Source organism: Anabrus simplex, chromosome 1 (assembly GCF_040414725.1).
Source record: "Anabrus simplex isolate iqAnaSimp1 chromosome 1, ASM4041472v1, whole genome shotgun sequence".
In the NCBI taxonomy this organism is placed as follows: Eukaryota; Metazoa; Arthropoda; class Insecta; order Orthoptera; family Tettigoniidae; genus Anabrus; species Anabrus simplex.
In genome coordinates, this window is record NC_090265.1 from 302,203,151 (window position 1) to 302,219,496 (window position 16,346).

Consider the following 16,346-nt stretch of genomic DNA (forward strand, 5'->3'; position numbering starts at 1 on the left):
TACATCCACTTAGTCGTCTGTACGCTCTAAACCTTCCTTCCAATCCGTCATATTGCAATTTGGCAGTAAGTATATATGAAAAATCGTATTTACTGAAGATGTACCTACACAACCCAACCATTGCTGCAAGCGTATGGGTCAAGGCAATGTACGTTTCCTGGATCAGTTTGCCATCAGTGACAAATATGTGCCAGATATCAAGAAAAAGTTTAAAACCCTCTAGAAATGAAATCTTCAGATCATTAGACCTACTGATAGGATGGGCATAATCAATTCGAGTATATTTCCCTTTTTCTGCACGTTGCAAATATTCCACCACTTACTAACGACTTTCAAAAACTGTACAGTCCCAATTGATTTTTTAGCATTTCCAGTGCATTAATGTTCTTTAGATTGAAACTATTAACCGCTGGGGTAACATTTCCTCTCTGTAGAAGATGGATATAGGGCTTTTCTGCATACATTTTGTGGCAATTTCAGTAACATATATTTTTCGGAATGATATAAGTCCTTTAAATCGGAAAACTTGGCTGCAACAGTGGTGTATTCACAATTAACTGCACCATCAGTAATACTCGACATGCCAGCAATCGCATCAAATATTTCCTGGACATTAGGGATGTTAAAGGTCTCATCAGGTCTTTTTCTTTTGCATTACGTCGCACCGACACAGATATGTCTTATGGCAACGATGGGATAAGAAAGGCCTAGGAATGGGAAGGAAGCGGCAGTGGCCTTAATTAAGGTACAGCCCCAGCATTTGACTGGTGTGAAAATGGGAAACCACGGAAACCATCTTCATGGCTGCCGACAGTGGGGTTCGAACCCACTATCTCCCGATTACTCGATACTGGCCGCACTTAAGCGACTGCAGCTATCGAGATCGGTATATCAGGTCTATTTAACCAATTGTCCCCAATGCACTTTAGGTATACACGGTTTTAAAGAACCACCACATAAAAGTTCAAACATTTTCCTGTTGGTCCTATGATTGTCACATATTAAGCAAACAACATCAATTCCTTCTTCATGCATCACTTTTATAACTGCATCAGTTAGTTTTAGAAGGTTGTCAGCATTCATGTTCTTCACATGGAAAAGACCTATCACATCCTTTACATCAGAAGATAAGGAAGAATACATGAAAATCTGCATGGTACTTGCTGGGTCTACTTGCGAAGTTTTCCGCCACCCCATAAATCCCACCTGCTTTGTACGAGAACTTAGAATGTACATAAATCTCATCCAACGTCACTGTTATTACTGTTTCATGTTCCTCAAGAAGTTTTACTTTTTCTTACAAGAATGCTTTTTGTGGCGGTCCAATGCCTGGACAGTTCGAACCTATTCCAGTCACAAATTTCCTCAAGTACACAGGGTGAGACAAAGTCATCACATTTGTAAACTTGAGGAAGTGGTATGCACCAGGGAATGGAAATGAAATAGTTGCAGCCCATGCTAATAATCCTGCGGAATAACGCACCTGATTTGTTTCACATAATTCCAGTTGCTCTAATGCAAATTTTATTTTATTAACTTTCAGTTTGTTGGAGTCACTGTCCACTCTGAGCGCATCTTTTACAAAATTTATTAACAAAAATTTCCATGGTGACTTACCAATGAATCAAACTTGCTCCATCTGTTGCTTTTCAAGATTTCCTGTCTTTCACTCTCCAAAATCCATCTGAACTGCTGAGTAGGTATAGTGTTGTTTCTATGGTACACTTGAACATCTAAAGAACTCGTCACTTTAAAACTCACCAGAATTGATGGCACATCATCCTCTTGTAATTGATAAAAGGGAACATAATCCTCATTTTCACATACAGGAAATGGGGTCAGGTTTCGTTTACGCACCTCAGTTGTAAAACACTGGAAATTATCAATTATATAATTTTTGCAGCACTGTTCAAAATTATTTTCATCCCCCAATTGTGCCTCTTGCTTACGAATTTCCGGATCTTTCAGGGACTGGCTTGCATTTGTAGTCAGGTATGTGGGCTGATTGGGGAAAATGCTAGGATAGGCATCAGTAGTTAACTTTGGAACTTTGCGTGACACTCGGATTGGATCCCCACCTTCTACGTCCAGCTCCATGGCTAAATGGTTAGCGTGCTGGCCTCTGGTCACAGGGACACCGGGTTCGATTCCCGGTAGGATTGGTTAACCATTGGTTAACAATCTATGGCACAGGGGCTGGATGAATGTGTCGTCTTCATCATCATTCCATCCTCAACATGACGCACAGGTCGCCTACGGCAGTCAAAGACCTGAAAATTGGTATTTGGGATCTACTTTAAAAATAAAGAAACAAATATTTTTTTGTTTTTGGAAAATCCAATTAATGGTGGGGGGGTGAACAGGGGGTGAATTTTTAAAATGAGTATATCTATATCTCAAAACTTTTAAAGTTTATAGATGTAAAAATAAGTATTTAGAATCTCCTTTAAAGGGGAACTAAAAAGAGGTGAAATTTTACAATGAGAATTTCTACAGTATATCTAAAAAAACTTAACAAGTTACAGAAGTGAAAAATGGTATTCTTTATCTCTATTAAAAATAAAGAAACGTGTATTTTTAGTTTTCGGAATTACCACTTGGGTGAAAGGGGGGGCGGTAAAAGTGACTGAAAATGGTGTTGAATTCTTTTAATTAGGCAACTGATATCTCAAAAATGAAGACGTTACAGACGTGAAATTTGATATTTGGAATCTGCTTTAAAAGTAAAGAAAGACGTATTCTCGAAAACTCCAGTGAAGGGGGGGGGTGAAGTATTGAATAATTAATTGACTTAATTGTATGAAAATACATACATCTAATAAAAACTAAAGTTTTTACAGACGTGAAAATTGGTATTTGGATCCCTTTAAAAACAAAGAAAAACGCGTTTTGGAGGGGAAACCATCTTGGGGGACGGGAGTGAAAAGGAGTTGAATTCCTTTCATGAGGACACATAAATCAAAAACTGAAGAAGTTAGAGTCGTGATAATTGGTATTTAGAAGATCCTTTACTATTAGAGAAACAAGTATTTTTTGCCGGAATATTCACTTAGGGGGGGGGGAGGAGTGTGAAAGGAAGGGAAAAAGTTAATTATTTTTATGGGGATACTTATATCTCAAAACTGAAGGTAATAGACGTGAACATTGGTGTTTGGAATCTCCTTTAAACATAAAGAAACACGCCTTCTTTTAATTTTCTTTTTTTGGGGGGGAGGGGAATCAACGGCGGTGGGGTGTAAAAGGAGGTGAGACCAATTGATTTTTCTGTTCATAATGTACTTATAAGGAGCCTCCGTTGCTCAGGCGGCAGCGCGCCGGCCTCTCACAGTGGGTTCCGTGGTTCAAATCTCGGTCACTCGATGTGACATTCGTGCTCGACAAAACGGAGGTGGGACAGGGATTTCTCCGGATACTCCAGTTTTCCCTGACATCATTTATTCCAGCAACACTGTTCAATATTTCATTTCATTTGTCATTCATCGATCATTGCCCCAGAGGAGTACTTCGGCAGCCGGCATAATTCCTATTGTCGCCGCAAGATGGGGCTTTATTCATTCCATTCCTGACCCTGTCGAATGACTGGAAACAGGCTGTAGGTTTTCGATGTACTTATTCTGATCATAAACCGATCATTTTTTTAAGTTTTCCTGGGGTTCGTTTTCAACAGCCATATTTTCCTTCGGAGAACGTTCTTAGATTACAGTAGATTCTCCTGGCATATAAATAAAAATGTGAACACATTTGAAATAAACGATAGGAATGAGATTGACCATCAAACTGTTCACCTCTACAATAAGATCAATAATGCAGGGAAGTATGTCATTCGTATCTCCAGAAATCCTGCACACTTGCCTACGCGCGACAATGGTGTTGGTCACATTGTCACAAAATGTGCGGAGCGCGCTGGAAACGGGTCCTGGCCAGGTACTGACTGCTATTGCAGTCCGGCCGCGGGTTCAGTACCGCCAAGGCACCCAAGACGACACCACGCTGAATCTCCTCAAGGATTTCATCCATATTAAAATGCTTATAGGCAAAGGTTTAGGGACCCTACTGGCCGGGTGGAATACCTGGACCTATCCCGGGAAGTACGAAACCGATTGCTGGAAAGAAAGATTGAAGAATGGGAGGAACTTTGCCGTAATCTCTCAGAAAACGAGTCAGATCAAGAATTTTGTCGGATTCTCTCAGAAAACGAGTTAGATCACGAATTCCGGCGGATTATATATAAAACGTTAAGCATTCAATTATAAATTTCATTATAATACCGTAGCGAAGCACGGGTATCTTTCTAGTATAAAATACAAGACCAGCCTGACTGGAAATCGATCAAACTGTTTGGAAATCCAATTCTAATTTCTTTTTCTCATAAGCATTTTCAACTGGAGGATTAATAAGGGAGATTACATGAAAGTTCGGTTTTCAGGCTAAGTCCTGCGGACGTAGCCAAAATGTGTTGTACGTGGAGCAGATTCCTTATCTATCTATCTATATAAATAAAATCGTAACGACTGTGTGTGCCTGTACATTGACTATTTTGGTGAAATTTTCGTACAGATACCCGTTTGAGGGGTAATAATGATCGGCTGCATACTTTTTGGTTTAATTTCCTCAAAGTCATATTTTTTACCCCCTCACCCAAAATCCAGATTGCAGCATAATCTGCCAGACAAGCAAGAAAATTCAAATTTGGCAAAATTATACGTTTCAGCCTGTAACGAACGAAAAACTTCACAGATCCTTAATTTTTTCATTTTTTATCCCCGAAGAATATCGAAATATTGAAGCAAATTTAATGATGGTGCAGACCTTCGTTTCGAGGTATTTCGTGGGATAAACGGAAAGTCCTATCACATAACAGATGGCATAATCTTCGTTGAATTAGGAGTGATCTTCAGCCTTGGTCTTATGACTTTTTGTCGTATCTGTATCGCTTATACGTTAAATTCGTCTCTATTTCTCGATTTTAAGTAAATTTGGACTCTTTACCTATATAATTAATACTTTCAATCACATACAGTAAAGATAGTATGATCAAACTCTACACGAACATTGGCCCACCCAGTACCCATAACTTATGTGAGCCAAATGCTATGTCATATAATTATCCGAAAAGTAATGCAATGTAAGATAATGTTACACAAATTTCAAGCTATTCAATGTTTCTGACTCAATCTGACCCATGAATAGATGAGATGCGAGAAAATATCATAGGACCAGCCATTTAGATCGCTAAATACTGCGCCTTAAGGTACAGTCCTTTGTCAATATGACGTACCGTAGCAGCAGTTAATCTGTAAATGAAGGTCTGCAATATTGTAAACATGCATATACTTTCGTATGTCAATCTATATATATGTATTCATTGATGTCGATTTATAGCGATCGTGAAAGGGTGTGTCTCCTATTGTAATCAATACTCCCTACACCGACTTTGACTGCTGGCAGTAGGAATGGGGTCCTTCTCCAACTCCTGTGTAACTGGCGTTAGTAAGGTGGGCCTACCATTTTAACGAATAATTCAGTTTTCGATTTGTCTTGCACAAGGCAAGGGATCATGCAGTTTTGTTCGAAAGTCCCCTACCCTATTGTGATTGGCTCTAGGCTAGCGTGCCCGCCATTATAAACAATGTTCCAATCTAAAATTTGACTAGCATTAGGCATAGTGGCCTGTTATTTTCATGGAAACCCACTAATTCTGTGTGACTGGCAGTAAGCTGGCTGGCAGCAGTAAAAAGGGCCTGTCATTATAATGATAACTGCACAACTCAATTTTGACTGGTGGTAGGGAAGTTGCCTGCTATTATAATAAAAACTCCTCAACTGTAATCTGTCTGAAAGTAGGAAATTGGTCTGGCATTGTAACTAAAACTTCCCAAATCGATTGTGACCGCGCAGTAGGCAATGGGGCCTGCAATTATAATGTAAACTTGCCAACTCGATTGTGAATGGCAGTAGGCAAGTGAGCCTTCCGTTATCATCATAACTCCGCAACCCTCACTTTACATTTGAAACAACGTATGGGGACCTCGCCATGCTATTTCTCGGATAAGGCTAAGAGACATCTCATTTACTGCACGCACAGTATTTACGTCATATCCGTATACAATGTAGAATACCGTAGCAAAGCACGGGTACATTTGCTAGTTATTAATAAGAATGGAACGGAAGCAATAATTTCTGGGCAAATTGAGACTCATAACTAAACTCAAAAGCAGAAACATCCCCAACTTAGGGCTAAGTGGTGTTAATATTATCTTCTCAAACGCAGTAAATATCCTCGGTATCATTATGACTGAAAATCTAAATTGGAATGAGCACATAAAGAATATATGCAAGGGAGTACATATTTTTCTCCATCCTCTCAAATATCAACAATCCAACTCCCATAAAATTTAAAAGTAAGTTTTATTCAGAAACTCATACTCCAACGATTTAATTTCTACGACATTGTACTTCTTGATGTGACTTCCATAGATCAGTAAAGTACAAAAGGCATTAAATTTAATCAATCACTACAGATCAGCCTTTATGGCAGTCGCCCAGGTGTCATATTCCCTATCTGTTGTTTTCCTAGCCTTTTCTGAAATGACTTCAAAAAATTGGAAATTTATTGAACATCTCCATTGATAAATTATTCCAATTACTAACTTCCTTTCGTATAAACGAATATTTACCCCAAATTGTTCTCTTGAATTCCAACTTTATCTTCATATCGTGCCCTTTCTTACTATTAAAGACACCACTCAATCTTATTCGTCTACTAATGTGATTCCACGCCATCTCTCCACTGACAGCTCGGAACATACCACTTAGTCGAGCAGCTCGTCTCCCATCTCCAAAGTCTTCCCAGTCCAAACTTTGCAACATTTTTGGAACGCTACTCTTTTGTCGGAAATCACCCAGAAAAAATCGAGCTGCTTTTCTTTGTATTTTTCCAGTTATTGAATCAAGTAATCGTGGTGCGGGTCCCATACACTGGAACCATACTCTTGTTGGGGTTTTACCAGAGACCTGTACGCCCTCTCCTTTACAGACTTACTACAACCATTAAACACCTTCAAAACCATGTGCAGAGATCTGTGATCTGTGATTACCCCATTTATGTGATTTTCCAATGAAGAGCGTTCCTTATGTTAACACCTACGTACTTACAGTGATCCCCATAAGTAACTTTCAACCTATCAACACGGTTATTAACATTGAGAGGACTTTTCCTATTTGTGAAACTCCCAACCTGACTTTTAACCCCGTTTATCGTCATACCATTGACTGCTGTCCATCTAACAACATTATCTAGGTCATTTCTGCAGTTGCTCAAATTCTTGTAATTTATTACTCCATACAGAATAACATCATCTGCACAATACCTTACATTCTTTACTCATATTATATATATATGTATAAGAAAACATAAAGGTCCAATAATACTGCCTCGAGGAATTCCCCTCTTATTTTTACAGGGTCCGAAAAAGCTCCACCTACTCTAATTCTCTGAGATCTAGTTTCTAAAAATATAGCAACCCATTCAGTCACTCTTTTGTCTAGTCCAATTGCACTCATTTTTACCAGTAATCTCCCATGATCTACCCTATCAATTGCCTTAGACACGTCAATTACGATAAAGACCATTTGACCTCCTGAATCCAAGATATATGCTATATCATACTGGAATCCCATAAGTAGAGCTTCAGTGGAATAACATTTCCTTAACCCGAACTAACTTCTCTCGAACCAGTTATTTTGAAGTAATCTATATATATATAAAATAACTTGTCCTGACTGACTGATTCATCATCGCCGAGCCAAAACTACTGGACGTAACGAAATGAAATTTTGGGGATATGTTCATATTAAGATGTAGGTGCTCGCTAAGAGAGGATTTTTGGATATTCCTTCGCTAAGGGGGTGAAAAGAGGGGTGAAATTTTAAAATGAGTGTGTCTATATCTCGAAAGTTTAAAAGTTTACAGATGTAAAAATTGGTATTTAGAATCTTCTTTAAAAATAAGGAAACACGTATTTTTTTGTTTTCAGATAATCCTAATAGGAGGGGTGAAAAGGGGTGAAAATGGGAAAAATGGGTTGAATGCCCTTAATCAGTATACCAGTACTTATATCTCAGAAACTAAAGATATTACAGACCTGAAAATTGGTACTTTTGATCTCTTTTAAAAATAAAGAAACACGTATTTTTTTGTTTTTGGATAATCCAATTAATGGGAGGGTGAAAAGGGGGTGAATTTTTAAAATGAGTGAATCTATATCTCCAAACTTTTAAAGTTTGAAGATGTAAAAATTGGTATTTAGAATCTTCATTAAACATAAAGAAACACGTATTTTTTTGTTTTCGGAAAATCGCAATAGGAGGGGTGAAAAGGGGTGAAAATGGGAAAAATGGGTTGAATGACCTTAATCAGTATACCAGTACTTATATCTCAGAAACTAAAGATATTACAGACCTGAAAATTGGTACTTTTGATCTCTTTTAAAAATAAAGAAACACGTATTTTTTTGTTTTTGGATAATCCAATTAATGGGAGGGTGAAAAGGGGGTGAATTTTTAAAATGAGTGAATCTATATCTCCAAACTTTTAAAGTTTGAAGATGTAAAAATTGGTATTCAGAATCTTCATTAAACATAAAGAAACACGTATTTTTTTGTTTTCGGAAAATCGCAATAGGAGGGGTGAAAAGGGGTGAAAAATGGGTTGAATGCCTTTGATGAGGCTACATATATTTCAGAAACTGAAGATATTACAGACCTGAAAATTGGTGTTTGGGATCTCCTTTAAAAATAAAGAAACACGTATCTTTTTGTTTTTGGAAAATCCAATTAATGGGGGGTGCAAAGGGGGTGAATTTTTAAAATGAGTGTATCTTTATCTCAAAACTGTTACAGTTTATAGATGTAAAAATTGGTATTTAGAATCTCCTTTAAAAATAAAGAAACACGTATTCTTTTGTTTTCGGAAAATCCCAATAGGAAGGGTGTAAAAGGGTGAATAATGGGTTGAATGCCTTTAATGAGGCTACTTATATTTCAGAACCTGAAGATATTACAGACCTGAAAATTGGTATTTGGGATCTACTTTAAATGTAAAGAAACACGTATTTTTTCGTTTTTGGAAAATCCAAATATTGAGGGGTGAAAAGGGGGGTGAATTTTTTAAAATGAATGTGTCTACATCTTAAAACTTTAAAATTTACAGATGTAAAAATTGGTAGTTAGAATCTCCTCTAAAAATAAAGGAACACGTATTTTTTTGTTTCCTGTAAATCCCAATAGGAGGGGTGTAAAAGGGTAAAAAATTGGTTGAATGCCTTTAATGAGGATACATATATCTCAGAAACGGAAGATATTACAGAACTGAAAATTTGTATATGGGATCTCCTTTAAAAATAAAGAAACACGTATTTTTTTAGTTTTTGGAAAATCTTATTAATGGCGGTTAAACAGAAGTGACAAATTGGGGTGAATTTTTTGAAAGATTATCTTGGAAACGTAAAGTGTTACAGACGTAAAAAGTGGGTGTTTGGAATCTCCTACAAATGTAAAGAAACATAGGTGATTTGTTTTTGGAAACTCCACTTAAGGGGAACCCAAAAGGTGTGAAATTTTAAAATGAGAATTTTTACAGTATATCTAAAAAAAACTTAACATGTTACAGAAGTGAAAACTGGCATTTTTATCTCTATTAAACATAAAGAAACGTGTATTTTAAATTTTCGGAAATACCACTTGGGTGGAGGGGGGGGGGTGAAAGTGACTGAAAATGGTGTTGAATTCTTTTAATTAGGCTACTGATATCTTAAAAATGAAGATGTTACAGACGTGAAATTTGATATTTGCAATCTGCTTTAAAAATAAAGAAACACGTATTCTCGGAAAATCCAATGAAGCGGGGGGAGGGATGTGAAAGAATTGAAAAATTAATTGACTTTAATTGTATGAGAATATATACATCTAATAAAAACTAAAGTTGTTACAGACGTGAAAATTCGTATTTGGATCTCCTTTAAAAACAAAGAAAAACGCGTTTGGGGGGGGGGGGAATCTTGGGGGGCGGGAGTGTAAAGGAGTTGAATTCCTTTCATGAGGACACATAAATCTAAAAGTGAAGAAGTTAGAGCCGTGATAATTGGTATTTAGAAGATCCTTCACTATTAAAGAAACAAGTATTTCACAAGATTCACTTAGGGGGGGAGGGGGAGTAGTTCGAAATTAAGTGACAAAAGTAAATTATATTTATGGGATACTTATATCTCAAAACTGAAGGTAATAGACGTGAACATTGGTGTTTGAAATCTTCTTTAAACATAAAAAACAAGCCTTCTTTTAATTTTTTTTTGGGCGGGGGGTGCCGGTAAATAAACTTAACGGCGGTGGGGTGTAGAAGGAGGTGAGACCAATTGATTTTACTGTTCTTAATGTACTTATAAGGATCCTCCGTTGCTCAGGCGGCAGCGCGCCGGCCTCTCACAGCTGGGTTCCGTGGTTCAAATCCCGGTCACTCCATGTGACATTCGTGCTGGACAAAACGGAGGCGGGACAGGTTTTTCTCCGGATACTCCGGTTTTCCCTGTCATCATTCATCCCAGCAACACATAATAGTAATAATAATAAGAAGAATAAGAATAAGAATATCATTAATAATAATAATAATAATAATAATAATGTTCCGGACCGTCGTCAAATATGCGGACCGCGCTGGAAACGGCTCCTGGACGGGTAATGACTAAGAATGCAGTCCGGCCGCGGGTTCAGTGCCGCCAAGGCACCCAATATGACACCACGCCGGATCTCCCGAAGGATTTTATCCAGATAAAAATGATTATAGGAAAATACGGTATGGCAAAGATTTACGGACCCAACTGACCGGGAAGAATACCTGAGCCTAGCCTGGGAAGTACGAAATCGATTGCTGGAAAGGAAGATTGAAAAATGGGAGGAAACGTGCCGTAATCTAATAGAAAACGAGTCAGATCGGGAATTTTGGTGGATTCTCGCTGAAAACGTGTCAGATCGCGAATTTCGGCGGATTATATATCTAAAACAATAAGCATTCAATTATAAATTTCAGTATAATACCGTAGCGAAGCACGGGTACCTTGCTAGTCTATATATATAAAATAACTTGTCCTGACTGACTGACTGACTGACTGACTGATTCATCATCGCCGAGCCAAAACTACTGGACATAAAGAGATGAAATTTTGGTGATATATTCATATTAAGACGTAGGTGCTCGCTAAGAGAGGATTTTTGGATATTCCTTCGCTAAGGGGGTGAAAACGGGGGTGAAATTTTAAAATGAGTTGCTCTATATCTCAAAACTTTAAAAGTTTACAGATGTGAAAATTGGTATTTAGAATCTTCTTTAAAAATAAGGAAACACGTATTTTTTTGTTTTCAGAAAATCCCAATAGGAGGGGTGAAAAAGGGTGAAAATGGGGAAAAATGGGTTGAATGCCTTTAATCAGGATACCGGTACCTATATTTCAGAAACTGAAGATATTACAGACCTGAAAATTGGTACTTTTGATCTCTTTTAAAAATAAAGAAACACGTATTATTTTGTTTTTGGAAAATCCAATTAATGGGAGGGTGAAAAGGGGGTGAATTTTTAAAATGAAGGAATCTATATCTCCAAACTTTTAAAGTTTGCAGATGTAAAAATTGGTATTTAGAACCTTCATTAAAAATAAAGGAACACGTATTTTTTTGTTTTCGGAAAATCGCAATAGGAGGAGTGAAAAGGGGCTAAAAAGTGGTTGAATGCCTTTAATGAGGCTACTTATATATCAGAAACTGAAGATATTACAGACCTGAAAATTGGGGTTTGGGATCTCCGTTAAAAATTAAGAAACACGTATTTTTTTGTTTCTGGAAAATCCAATTTAGGGGGGGGGGGTGTGAAAAGGGAGTAATATTTTAAAATGAGTGTATCTATCTCAAAAATTTTTAAGGTTATATATGTGAAAATTGGTATATAGAATCTCCTTTAAAAATAAATAAACACACGTATTTTTTCGTTTTTGGAAAATCCAAATATTGGGGGGTAAAAAGGGGGGAGGGTAATTTTTTTAAAATGAGTGTGTATACATCTTAAAACTTTAAAATTTACAGATGTAAAAATTGGTAGTTAGAATCTCCTCTAAAAATAAAGGAAAACGTATTTTTAGTTTCCTGTAAATCCCAATAGGAGGGGTGTAAAAGGGTGAAAAATGTGTTCAATGCCTTGAATGAGGATACATATATCTCAGAAACGAAAGATATTACAGAACTGAAAATTTGTATATGGGATCTCCTTTAAAAATAAAGAAACACGTATTTTTTAGTTTTGGAAAATCCAATTAATGGCGGTTAAACAGGAGTGACAAACTGGGTGAATTTTTGAAAAACTATATCTACAGAATATCTTGGAAACGTAAAATGTTACAGACGTAAAAAGTGGGTGTTTGTATCTCCTGTAAATCTAAAGAAACATAGGTGATTTTTGTTTGGAAACTCCACTTAAGGGGAACTCAAAAGGGGTGAAATTTTAAAATGAGAATTTTTACAGTTTATCTCAAAAAACTTAACATGTTACAGAAGTGAAAAATGGTATTTTTTATCTCTATTAAACATAAAGAAACGTGTATTTTTAGCATTCGGAAATACCACTTGGGTGGAGGGGGGGGGGGTAAAAGTGACTGAAAATGGTGTTGAATTCTTTTAATTAGGCTACTGATATCTCAAAAATGAAGATGTTACAGACGTGAAATTTGATATTTGCAATCTGCTTTAAAAATAAAGAAACACGTATTCTCGGAAAATCCAATGAGGGGGGGGGGTGTGAAAGAATTGAAAAATTAATTAAATTAATTGAATGAGAATACATACATCTAATAAAAACTAAAGTTGTTACAGACGTGAAAATTCGTATTTGGATCTCCTTTAAAAACAAAGAAAAACGCGTTTTGGGGGGAAACCATCTTGGAGGGCGGGAGTGTAAAGGAGTTGAATTCCTTTCATGAGGACACATAAATCAAAAACTGAAGAAGTTAGAGTCGTGATAATTGGTATTTAGAAGATCCTTTACTATTAAAGAAACAAGTATTTTTTGCGGGAAAATTCACTTAGGGGGGAGGGGAGTAGTGTGAAATGAAGTGAAAAAAGTAAATTATTTTTATGGGGATACTTATATCTCAAAACTGAAGGTAATAGACGTGAACATTGGTGTTTGAAATCTTCTTTAAACATAAGAAACAAGCCTTCTTTTATTTTTTGGGGGGGGGGGTGCCGGTAAATAAACTTAACGGCGGTGGGGTGAAGAAGGAGGTGAGACCAATTGATTTTACTGTTCTTAATGTACTTAAAAGGATCCTCGGCAGCGCGCCGGCCTCTCACAGCTGGGTTCCGTGGTTCGAATCCCGTTCACTCCATGTGACATTCGTGCTGGACAAAACGGAGGCGGGACAGGTTTTTCTCCGGATACCCCGGTTTTCCTGTCATCATCCATTCCAGCAACACATAATAATAATAATAATAATAATAATAATAATAATAATAATAATGATGATGATGTTCCGGACCGTCGTCAAATGTGCGGACCGCGCTGGAAACGGCTCCTGGACGGGTAATGACTAAGAATGCAGTCCGGCCGCGGGAATATGACACCACGCCGGATCTCCTGAAGGATTTTATCCATATTAAAAATGATTATAGGAAAAGATGGCAAAGATTTACGGACCCAACTGACCGGGAGGAATACCTGAGCCTAGCCCGGGAAGAACGAAATCGATTGCTGGAAAAGAAGATTGAAAAATGGGAGGAAACATGCCGTAATCTAATAGAAAACGAGTCAGATCGGGAATTTTGGTGGGATCTCGCAGAAAACGAGTCAGACCGCGAATTTCGGCGGATTATATATCTAAAACAATAAGCATTCAATTATAAATTTCAGTATAATACCGTAGCGAAGCACGGGTATCTTGCTAGTTTCTAATATGATCAGAAAGAATGCTTTCTCAAAGCTTACATGCACTGCATGTCATACTGACTGACCGTTTATAGCTCTAAAACCAAGAAAGCCGCACTTCCCTCATGATATTGCCATAGAAGACTGGGAAGAACATTTTAGGAAAGTGCTGAACACGGACAACTTATCTGTAACTACAGTAGATAATCTATATATATAAAATAACTTGTCCTGACTGACTGACTGACTGACTGACTGACTGATTCATCATCGCAGAGCCAAAACTACTGGACATAACGAAATGAAATTTTGGGGATATATTCATATTAAGATGTAGGTGCTCGCTAAGAGAGGATTTTTGGATATTCCTTCGCTAAGGGGTTGAAAAGAGGGGTGAAATTTTAAAATGAGTGTGTCTATATCTCGAAAGTTTAAAAGTTTACAGATTTAAAAATTGGTATTTAGAATCTTCTTTAAAAATAAGGAAACACGTATTTTTTTGTTTTCAGAAAATCCCAATAGGAGGGGTGAAAAGGGGTGAAAATGGGGAAAATGGGTCGAATGCCCTTAATCAGTATACCAGTACTTATATCTCAGAAACTGAAGAGATTACAGACCTGAAAATTGGTACTTTTGATCTCTTTTAAAAATAAAGAAACACGTATTTTTTTGTTTTTGGAAAGTCCAATTAATGGGAGGGTGAAAAGGGGGTGAATTTTTAAAATGAGTGAATCTATATCTCCAAACTTTTAAAGTTTGCAGATGTAAAAATTGGTATTTAGAATCTTCATTAAACATAAAGAAACACGTATTTTTTTGTTTTCGGAAAATCGCAATAGGAGGGGTGAAAAGGGGTGAAAAAGGGGTTGAATGCCTTTGATGAGGCTACATATATTTCAGAAACTGAAGATATTACAGACCTGAAAATTGGTGTTTGGGATCTCCTTTAAAAATAAAGAAACACGTATTTTTTGTTTTTGGAAAATCAATTAATGGGGGGTTTAAAGGGGGTGATTTTTTAAAATGGGTGTATCTATATCTCAAAACTGTTACAGTTTATAGATGTAAAAATTGGTATTTAGAATCTCCTTTAAAAATAAAGAAACACGTATTGTTTTGTTTTCGGAAAATCCCAATAGGAAGGGTGTAAAAGGGTGAATAATGGGTTGAATGCCTTTAATGAGGCTACTTATATTTCAGAACCTGAAGATATTACAGACCTGAAAATTGGTATTTGGGATCTCCTTTAAAAATAAAGAAACACGTATTTTTTTAGTTTTTGGAAAATCCTATTAATGGCGGTTAAACAGAAGTGACAAATTGGGGTGAATTTTTTGAAAGATTATCTTGGAAACGTAAAATGTTATAGACGTAAAAAGTGGGTGTTTGGAATCTCCTGTAAATGTAAAGAAACATAGGTGATTTGTTTTTGGAAACTCCACTTAAGGGGAACCCAAAAGGGGTGAAATTTTAAAATGAGAATTTTTACAGTATATCTAAAAAACTTAACATGTTACAGAAGTGAAAAATGGTATTTTTATCTCTATTAAACATAAAGAAACGTGTATTTTTAATTTTCGGAAATACCACTTGGGTGGAGGGTGGGTGAAAGTGACTGAAAATGGTGTTGAATTATTTTAATTAGGCTACTGATATCTTAAAAATGAAGATATTACGGACGTGAAATTTGATATTTGTAATCTGATTTAAAAGTAAAGAAACACGTATTCTCGGAAAATCCAACGAAGCGGGGGGAGGGGGGTGAAAGAATTGAAAAATTAATTGACTTTAATTGTATGAGAATATATACATCTAATAAAAACTAAAGTTGTTACAGACGTGAATATTCGTATTTGGATCTCCTTTAAAAACAAAGGAAAAACGCGTTTTGGTGGGGAAACCATCTTGGGGGGCGGGAGTGTAAAGGAGTTGAATTCCTTTCATGAGGACACATAAATCTAAAAGTGAAGAAGTTAGAGTCGTGATAATTGGTATTTAGAAGATCCTTTACTATTAAAGAAACAAGTATTTTTTGCGGGAAAATTCACTTAGGGGGGGGGGGAGTAGTTTGAAATGAAGTGACAAAAGTAAATTATATTTATGGGGATACTTATATCTCAAAACTGAAGGTAATAGACGTGAACATTGGTGTTTGGAATCTCCCTTAAACATAAAGAAACACGCCTTCTTTTATTTTTTTTTTGGGGGGGGGGTTGGCAGTAAAGACTAACGGCGGTGGGGTGTAAAAGGGGGTGAGACCAATTGATGTTACTGTTCTTAACGTACTTATAAGGATCCTCCGTTGCTCAGGCGGCAGCGCGCCGGCCTCTCACAGCTGGGTTCCGTGGTTCAAATCCCGGTCACTCCATGTGACATTCGTGCT